The 8,050-nt window shown below is 42.1% G+C and overlaps 1 protein-coding gene across 2 annotated transcripts in view; it reads left to right on the forward strand.

The window, feature by feature from the left end:
* The first annotated feature begins 4,320 nt into the window (after nucleotides 1-4,320).
* Hmgcs1 (3-hydroxy-3-methylglutaryl-CoA synthase 1 (soluble)) overlaps nucleotides 4,321-8,050 on the forward strand; it is an 18,534-nt gene continuing 14,804 nt past the window's right edge. For both annotated transcript variants that reach the window (XM_005392745.2, XM_005392746.2), the window contains exon 1: nucleotides 4,321-4,571. The gene's annotated coding sequence lies outside the window, so the exon portion shown is untranslated. The remainder of the gene's footprint in view (nucleotides 4,572-8,050) is intronic.

Here is an 8,050-nt window from a genome sequence, read left to right on the forward strand (position 1 = left end):
AAAAAAAAAAAAAAAAAGGAAAACTTATTGAGAAAGATAGCTCCTGAAAGACAGGAGGGGACCTGAAAGTGGGGTTGCCAATGAGCCCACTTCTCAAAACAGGTTTTATAGCACGAAATCACAAGGTGGGTACAATGTGATTCCAAACTACAATCAACCAATAAGGTTATAAGTAGAGCGCTTAGGTAATATTGATCCAGTGGAGAAGCAGGTCACGTAGCAAGTGTCCGTGGAAAGAACAAAGACATTCTTTAGGAAGGTGTCTTGGATACTTTTCTCGTTGCTGAGACAAAATACCTGGCATCAAAGGTAAACGGGGAAAGGTTTATTTAGCTCACAGTCTGTAGAGGATTCAGTCCATAATCGACTGGCTCCAAGGCAGGGTGGCGAGCAGATAGGCCTGACAGAGTAGAAACAGTTCATGGCGCACAGAAGGTAATAAAGCAATAAGGGGGTCTAAACAGCATCTGTCTGCTCTTTATCTTACCCAGGTTACTGGAATTAGGGTGGCCCAAACCAATCAGTAGATTGATTGATTGATTGATTTAGTAATCACCCACCCTTAATCCTAGCATGGCACTAAGAATAAATCACACTTTCTAGATTCAGCCACTTCTGAAAAAGCCCACCTATGACTGCATGAGGCTTTGGGGGGACATCTAGGTACAAGCCATAACACAAGGGGTGGATAGGGGGATGTTGGTCACCCACCAGGGTTACTAATGTCTATCTGGGCTTTATGGAACCAGTTTAGTCTTCAATTTAATGTTTATCCCTCGGGGAGGCATGTAGGCCTGGTCATTCCATCTTCATCTTGAGGCCTGGCCTTCATCAGATGCACCTCCAGCCACAGGTGTAATGTGTTCTTACTTCTGCACTGACTCCCTTGAGGGCCTAGCTCTGTCTGACTGCCTATAATATTTCTGCTTAACTTAGCTATCTATCAAACTGTCTTAGTTACTTCTCTCATGGCTGAGACAAAATACCTGACACCCAAAGTTAAGGAAGGAAAGGTTTATTTAGCTCATGGTTTGTAGAGGTTTCAGTCCATAATCAGCTGGCTCCAAGGCAGGGTGGCATGGCACAGGGGCAACAGTTCAAGGTGGCAGAAGACAGAAAAAGCAGCAAGAGCAAAAAATAAAGGCTCTTTTCTTCCCTTATACTGTGTGCAGGCTATTTGCTCATACCATTTCCAAGGCCTCCCTTTCCAGAAGCTTAGGATGTTTACAAAGTGAGGACCCTGGCTCCCTGCTGAGTCACTTAGTTAAGCTTGTGAATTTCTCAGTTCTCAAACTGACACAATATATCAACCATTACATAGAACCAAAGTGGTGTCCTGGCCAGCAAAGATTCAGGAGTGGAAGAACCACATGTAGAGCTGAGCTCCCCTCCTGATACTATATCAACCAGTAAGCTCCATAAAACCCACACGACAGTTTGCCAAATAGAGGGCTGGCATCTAAATACACCTGATGGAATATTAAACTTTGAACTTTGAATTGATAAATATTTATGTAAGTAAATCTATTTAAACTTGAAGAGATGGAGATTCCTTTAATTTGAGAGTTCTTCCCATCTTACCCTCTCCTACCCACTATCTAATGAGATAGAGGCTATAAAGTTTAGATTTCTTACCTACAAACCCCACAAAAACTGGTGGCTTTTTACTTTCTTGCTTTTTAGTTACAGTATGAAACCTGGTCCCTTGCTATATTTATTTTTCTCTCTACTCTTTCTCTCGTTAGACTGCGCACTCTTTGACAGCAGTCTACACCTTCCAACTATGTATTCCCACTCTCTACCACACGTGGGAACCACAAGTGAAAGCTGTACATGTAACTTTACATTTCCTAGTAGCCACATTAAGAACTAAAAAGAAACAGGTAAAATTAACTTTAACAATTTATTTATTTAACCCAATATAAGTAAAATATTATCGTTACATGTAAATTAATATTATCAATGAGCTATTTAGATTTTGTGTGTGTATGTACTAGGTCTTTAAGATCTGGTGTGCATTTTACATTTACAGCACATCTCACTTTGGACAAGCTACCTTTCAAGTCCTCAACAGCCATATGTTGCAAATGCCTGCCTTATTGGACAACATAGGTCTAATGCAATTCCTGCCACAAAACAGGGAAAAAGTAAATATTTGTTTAATAGGTGGATTTATAATACTAAATGTTATCATTATATCTTCCTGCTTCTTAACAAAATTTTTCCCCTTTAAAAGTAGGACAGTACACCAAATTATACTTTACCACTGATATATGGTATTTATAGTGTTGGACCTAAAATATTTAGCAGTAACTTTTAAAACAATAAAACATACGTGGTATTTCATGAATTTGCATGTCATCTTTGTGCAGTGGCCATGCTAATCTTCTGTGTATAGTTCCAATTTTAGTATATGTGCTGCTGAAGCAAGCACCATATGTGGTATTCAACATGCTTAGATGCACATTCAAGTATGACACTGTCTTTCCCATGGTTGGGTCAAAAGTCAGGGCTTACATAATTCGCAATTTCTTGGATTATGAATACATATACACTTTGCCCTCAGCATAGGCCACAGCAGATATTTCTGCAGCCTGATATATAACTAAACTACTATAATACTCCATGAATCTGAGTCTGTTTTTTAATGCAGTTAAGATGCTCTGTATTTATTAATGCATTTTACTGTCCGTTACTCAGTTTCTCCAAAGTCAATAACCATGCTCACTTTGCTTGATTGAAAATTAATTTCATCAGAAAGACAGCCTGTCATTTGTGGGAATTTCCAGTTACACAGGATGATCATCCTTATGGCTATCTGGCTATTGTAGACTATTGTGTACAATATGGCTATTGTTATCTATTGTACACTGCTGGAGTTGGAATCGTTATCCTTTTTCAAGGACAAAATGTCATCATTTTTCTTGTATTTATCCTTCCAGCTTTTCTTTTTAATATGCCAAGAATTTTAATCCCCTACTCCATCCCAAAGTGCTGTCACAACCACGCACTGTCTGTCTATTTTCTAGTAGTAACTTCATATAGCTATGGGATGACATTGACTCTGGAATAGAATGAATGTCACAAGCAATACTGTAGCGTGATAATTATTATTGAATGGTCCTTTCCTAAGTAACTTACGACAGTGCTTCACAGTGATTCTATTTCTAATGGTTTTTGCCACTTTGCTGCTGAGAATGTCTTTTACTAGGTAAGCATATACAGTGTGTAATAAATTTCACATAGCAGTAATTGTAAACTATCAGAAGTTGTGCATTCATAGAATTATCAATTACCCCTTATTAATAACACTCCTCATTGATAATGAAACTGAGAAGGGGAGAGATGCAAACAATCGGAACCTCCCTCATGGTTGCCCACCAAAGCTCAGTAATACAGTTTCCCTATTTGACTGACTAGGAGGAGACCAGGCAAAGGCAGAGTCTATCGTGAGGCCATAATCAACTTCCTTTGGATTTCTCCAAATAGTTTTTCTAGTGATTTCCTCTAGCTTGAATTGTTCTTCTATTTTATGGGTGACCAATGCAGTTCTTACCTGACCAATCAGCTGTGCAAAGAATTAGAGGACCCCTTCCGTCTTTTATTTGGCACTTACTACATGTTAAACTCAGAAGACACGGCAAGGACTGGCCCAGATGTCTGGTAAAAATATTTGAACTCAGGGGCAACTTCCCTTCTCAGGTAAAACCTGCATTCTCCTCACTGATGCCAAACGCCTAAAACTTGTTTTAGGTCTAGTTAAGAAGACTCCTCTCCGTTGCAGTTTTCTTTGCGTGTTTGTTTGGGTTTTGTTTTTGTTTTTGTTTTTAAGTAAAAGCAAGGTAGTTTTAACTAGAAGTGACAATACTGGATACTTACTAATCAAGAATTTAGAATATTTACAAATTGACAAATTCTGGGTGAGGTATTCTCTCCAATTCGTAATCTTGACGCACTTTACTGCTCTGGAAATTAGAAAACGTTAAGACTGAATGCAAATCAAGTATTTCAAAAATCTTACAGGTGAAGCCGATCTCTGGTTGCTAGGCAACCTGACAGCCTCCTAAGCAAGGACCACCTCGCCTCCTACACTTGACGATCTCTCCCGTGGTGGGACGCGGAGTTCCCATTGGTCCCCGTCTCCTCTCACAGAGTTCCAAATGGCTGAAGAACCTCTCACTCCGCTCCTGTTGGCTCTCGCCTTCTCTCGCTGTTCTGTCATTGGCAGGTGGGCTCTCGGGCCACTGTACGTCACTGTCTCACCCCACTTCCTCGGCCTCCAGACTTTGTCCCCGCCCTACCCCCCGCCCTTCCAGCCACGAGGGAAAACCCTAGCGAGTCACCGACCCTGCTTTCCTTACGATTGGTAGAACTCGGACTAGGGGGCGGGCGTTGGGCGGCTACTCTACCGGCTGCAATTGGCTGCTGGTGCCGCTGTCCCGCCCCCCACCGGCTCCCGGCGGTCCGGAGTCGGGTGGGTCTGCGGCTATAAAGCTGGCGGAGGGGAGGCGCCGCGACCTGTCCTTTGGCGGCTCGCTCCTTTCCCTCGGTCACTTCCCGGTAACGTCTGGGTGAGTGACCCGCGTGGGGGAGGAGAGCTGGGCTGCCGAGGCGGACGCGGGCCGGGAGGAGGCGGTGTCCTTGAGTAGGCCGAAGGAGCTCGGGCCCCGCTCCGGGTCAGGGCAGAGGCGTGGACCGTGCCCGCTGTGGAGGGTGCGGGCGTGCGGGGGTCCCTGGGCGGGGCTTGGTGCCACCGGGGCGAGTCTGGGTAGGGTGTCGGCGTCCCTGCTGTTGACCGGCGAGCTGCGGAGGGGAGAGGACCAAAGGAGTTCTAAGCACTTAGGAGCTGGAGGGATCGGAGCGGTGGCGGTGACCGCCGAGGACAGGGGAATTGATGTCGCGAGGGGAAGGGGGAAGGTAGGCTGCCCGGGACTTCCCGGAGCACTGGGGTGGGGTAGAGACACCTGTGTGATGAGGGGACGATCAGGCTTAAATGGAGGCTTGCGGGTTGGCAGGGGGGTGTGTGTCTTCCTGCCGTCACTTACAGAATTGATGGGAGGAAAGGGAGAGGGCAGCATTATTCTTCGCCAGCCCAAGTGCGAGAAATCACAAGTGTGATTTCGATCCTGAGGGGTACTGGTGCCCTGGACACCTTCAGTGTGTGCCTGCTTGAAATCTAACAAGATTCCTGCCTCCTTTCTTCTGGTATCCGTCTCTCTCTATATCTTTATCTCTATATATTTTGAAGGTCCGCCTTCATAAAAAGTAGATTTCCTCACCATCCTGAAATCTCACACCTCTGTCCTGTTAATAGCTTCAGGACCTGCCTTAGGTGATAGAGTGAGGTAGAGGGCAGGTACCCACGGATTCTGCACATAAACGGATTTTAGATTAAACCAAGGACGTTTCGTTTCAAAGCTAAGTGTACGAAGTCTTTGAAAACAGTTTGCGTTTTAAGGGTTAATCATGAATGAAGAGGATGCTGGGTTTTGCTTTGACCAGAGGTAGATAAAGGGTTCCTCTAACCTACTCTGGAGGAGGCTTTGGGGGACAGGTACTGTGAAGTTGTTCCTCCTTGTCACACGCGCATTATCGCCTTGGCTTAGGGCGTCTTTGACTTCTTTCTTGCCCACCAGGGGCCCCTCTCCCACAACCTGTCAGACCTGCTGCAGTAGGAAAATGTGTTCTCATTGCTGCTAACATTTGCTATGTTTTAGGGATGAATCATGAAGAATTATAGCAAGATGAACAACAAAATTCAGATAAATGGAAGTACTCCAAGATTTTTGTTAGAGATGTGGTTTAGATTTTTATTGCACGGATTCTATTAGATGAGATTAAAAGACCTTAACATCTGCGCAAGAGCTTCTTTGCATCTAGAGACGTCTAAGCAGTTTGTTTTCTTTGACCAAAAATTTAAGTGTATGGGCCAGGGATATAGCTCAGGGGCACAGCGCCTGCCTGGCAAGCTCAAGGTCCTGAGTTCAATTCCCGATACCCACCAAAAAACCCTTTTTTTAAAATGTCAGTTATTTTTGTGTGGAGATGTAGGGCTGGGATAGCTTGCTTTATTTATTTATTTATGTATTCATTTAGAGGAAGGGTCTCACTATATAGCTCAGACTGTCCTTGAACTTAATATGTAGTCCAGGCTGGTGTTGAACTTGTGGCAATACTCCTGCCTTACCCTCTGGAGTGCAGGCATTGCAGGCGTGTGCCACATGCCCTGCCCGGGATAGCATTTTAAGAAAAGGCGGAAAGATTGTTTTTTGTGTCTAACCTTTGTAGATCCGTTTCTTCTAAATTGGTAAGTTTTAGTTCAGTTCAATTGTAGTGTAGTAATGGCAGCTCCCAGAAAGTGTATCCAATGCTAGGAAGAGAGAGTGTAAAAAATCATGTGTTTGAGGCCATAGAAAGCCGTATCATCTGTGCCTTGCTTTTAATTTTGTTTTTCTTAAACATTCCTCCTGATTGTTTTTATGTCTTCTTTTAATTGTGAGATTTGAGGGTTTTTTTTAACTCAGGTTTTAGATAGAGTTTCTTTGAAGAAAGGCAAAATCCCAGATGTAACATAGGTATTCTAGAATGATTTTAAACCTGGTCAGATCTTCTATAATCCGGTGGAAGTGGATGTGAGATGCAGTTGCAGGAGCTTGATGGATTGCATGTTAGAATAAACCCTAAATTAGTTTCACTTACACTTGATGTTAGCCAAAAGTTGGAGAAGCAGTGATGGTTTCGGGTAGAAAGGAATATAGTCTTATAATTTGCTGTTGGGTTACTACAAAACCAAGTATCATAGAAAGGTGTATTACTTTCACCTTTCTCAAGAAGGTAGTACAGATTTAAAAGGTTGAGGAACATTGCCTAATCTAATAGGAACATGCCAGCACTAGATTCTTCAATCTCTTCATTCTAATGTATGACCCATGTTGATATTCACTTAACTGAATTAGAGTGGTAGAAGGGAAACTGATCTTTGGAAACTCAGTCTGCATCTTTGAAGGGTTTGTGGTTGCATGTGGGTGTAATTATAAGACCAGCAAATATTCTGTTCTGATTCTGTTTGGACTCCTTGCATTTTTTTCAGTTTAGGGCCTGGGAACAAGTAAAATATACCCTTTGTATGGAACAGTAGTTGCAGAGAGCGAATTTTCTTAAATTCCTGGGCATTATTTGGTTGTGTAGCCCATCTCAAAATGGTAGCAAAAAAATCTTACTAATAAGGGTCTTTACAAGTATTTGAATCTATCTAGACAATTTATCCTTTAAATTTCGCCACTCAAAAAATGACAGTTGAATGCCATTTACTCCAAGATCTCAAAGGAATATTTCAAAATAAAGCATGTTGCATGTCTCAACAGGAGTTTAAGAATCCAATATGGATAAGAAGACTCGCCATAAAGTGGTTTTGAATTAGAGAATAGGTTATGAAGACTTGCGTGAATTGTATATCTGTAGGGAATGGGTTCCTGATTAGAAAATTCACATTGTGTGTGATTTATCTGAGAAGATTTCCAAAAAGAAGTAACTTAGAGTAGGACCTTGAAATGTGAATAGAATGTCTGATAGGTCAATAATTGCAGGGATGGGGTGGTTATGTTTTTTACTTTGAGGACTACACCAGAGTGTACATGTGAGGGCAGGGGTTTCTTAAGTACTTTTGGTTGCATCATGCTAAAGAAGAAAGATTTCCAGTTCTTTCTCAATTTCTTGAATCTCTAATAATAATAAACAAGATAAGCCGATAACTGCATTAAAGTTGATCATGTACCAAAACGTATGCCAGATTAATTTATCTGACCACTTCTTTGAAGGCTAAAGTGGGATCCAGAAGGGGAATTTTTCTTGGTGCAAATTGTGTCAAATGAATGTATATACATGGCTTCAAAAAGTTGTCTCAGTATGGAGAGGGAATCATGTTTCTTGCTCATTATTGAGCACTGGTCCCTATGGTCCCCTTAATTTACAGCAGAAAAGAGCATAATTTGAGACAAAGAATTAGAAGTAGTCATTTACTAAAAGTGATATATATATATATATATATATA

Source organism: Chinchilla lanigera, unplaced genomic scaffold (assembly GCF_000276665.1).
Source record: "Chinchilla lanigera isolate Chin_1 unplaced genomic scaffold, ChiLan1.0 scaffold00045, whole genome shotgun sequence".
Lineage (NCBI taxonomy): Eukaryota > Metazoa > Chordata > Mammalia > Rodentia > Chinchillidae > Chinchilla > Chinchilla lanigera.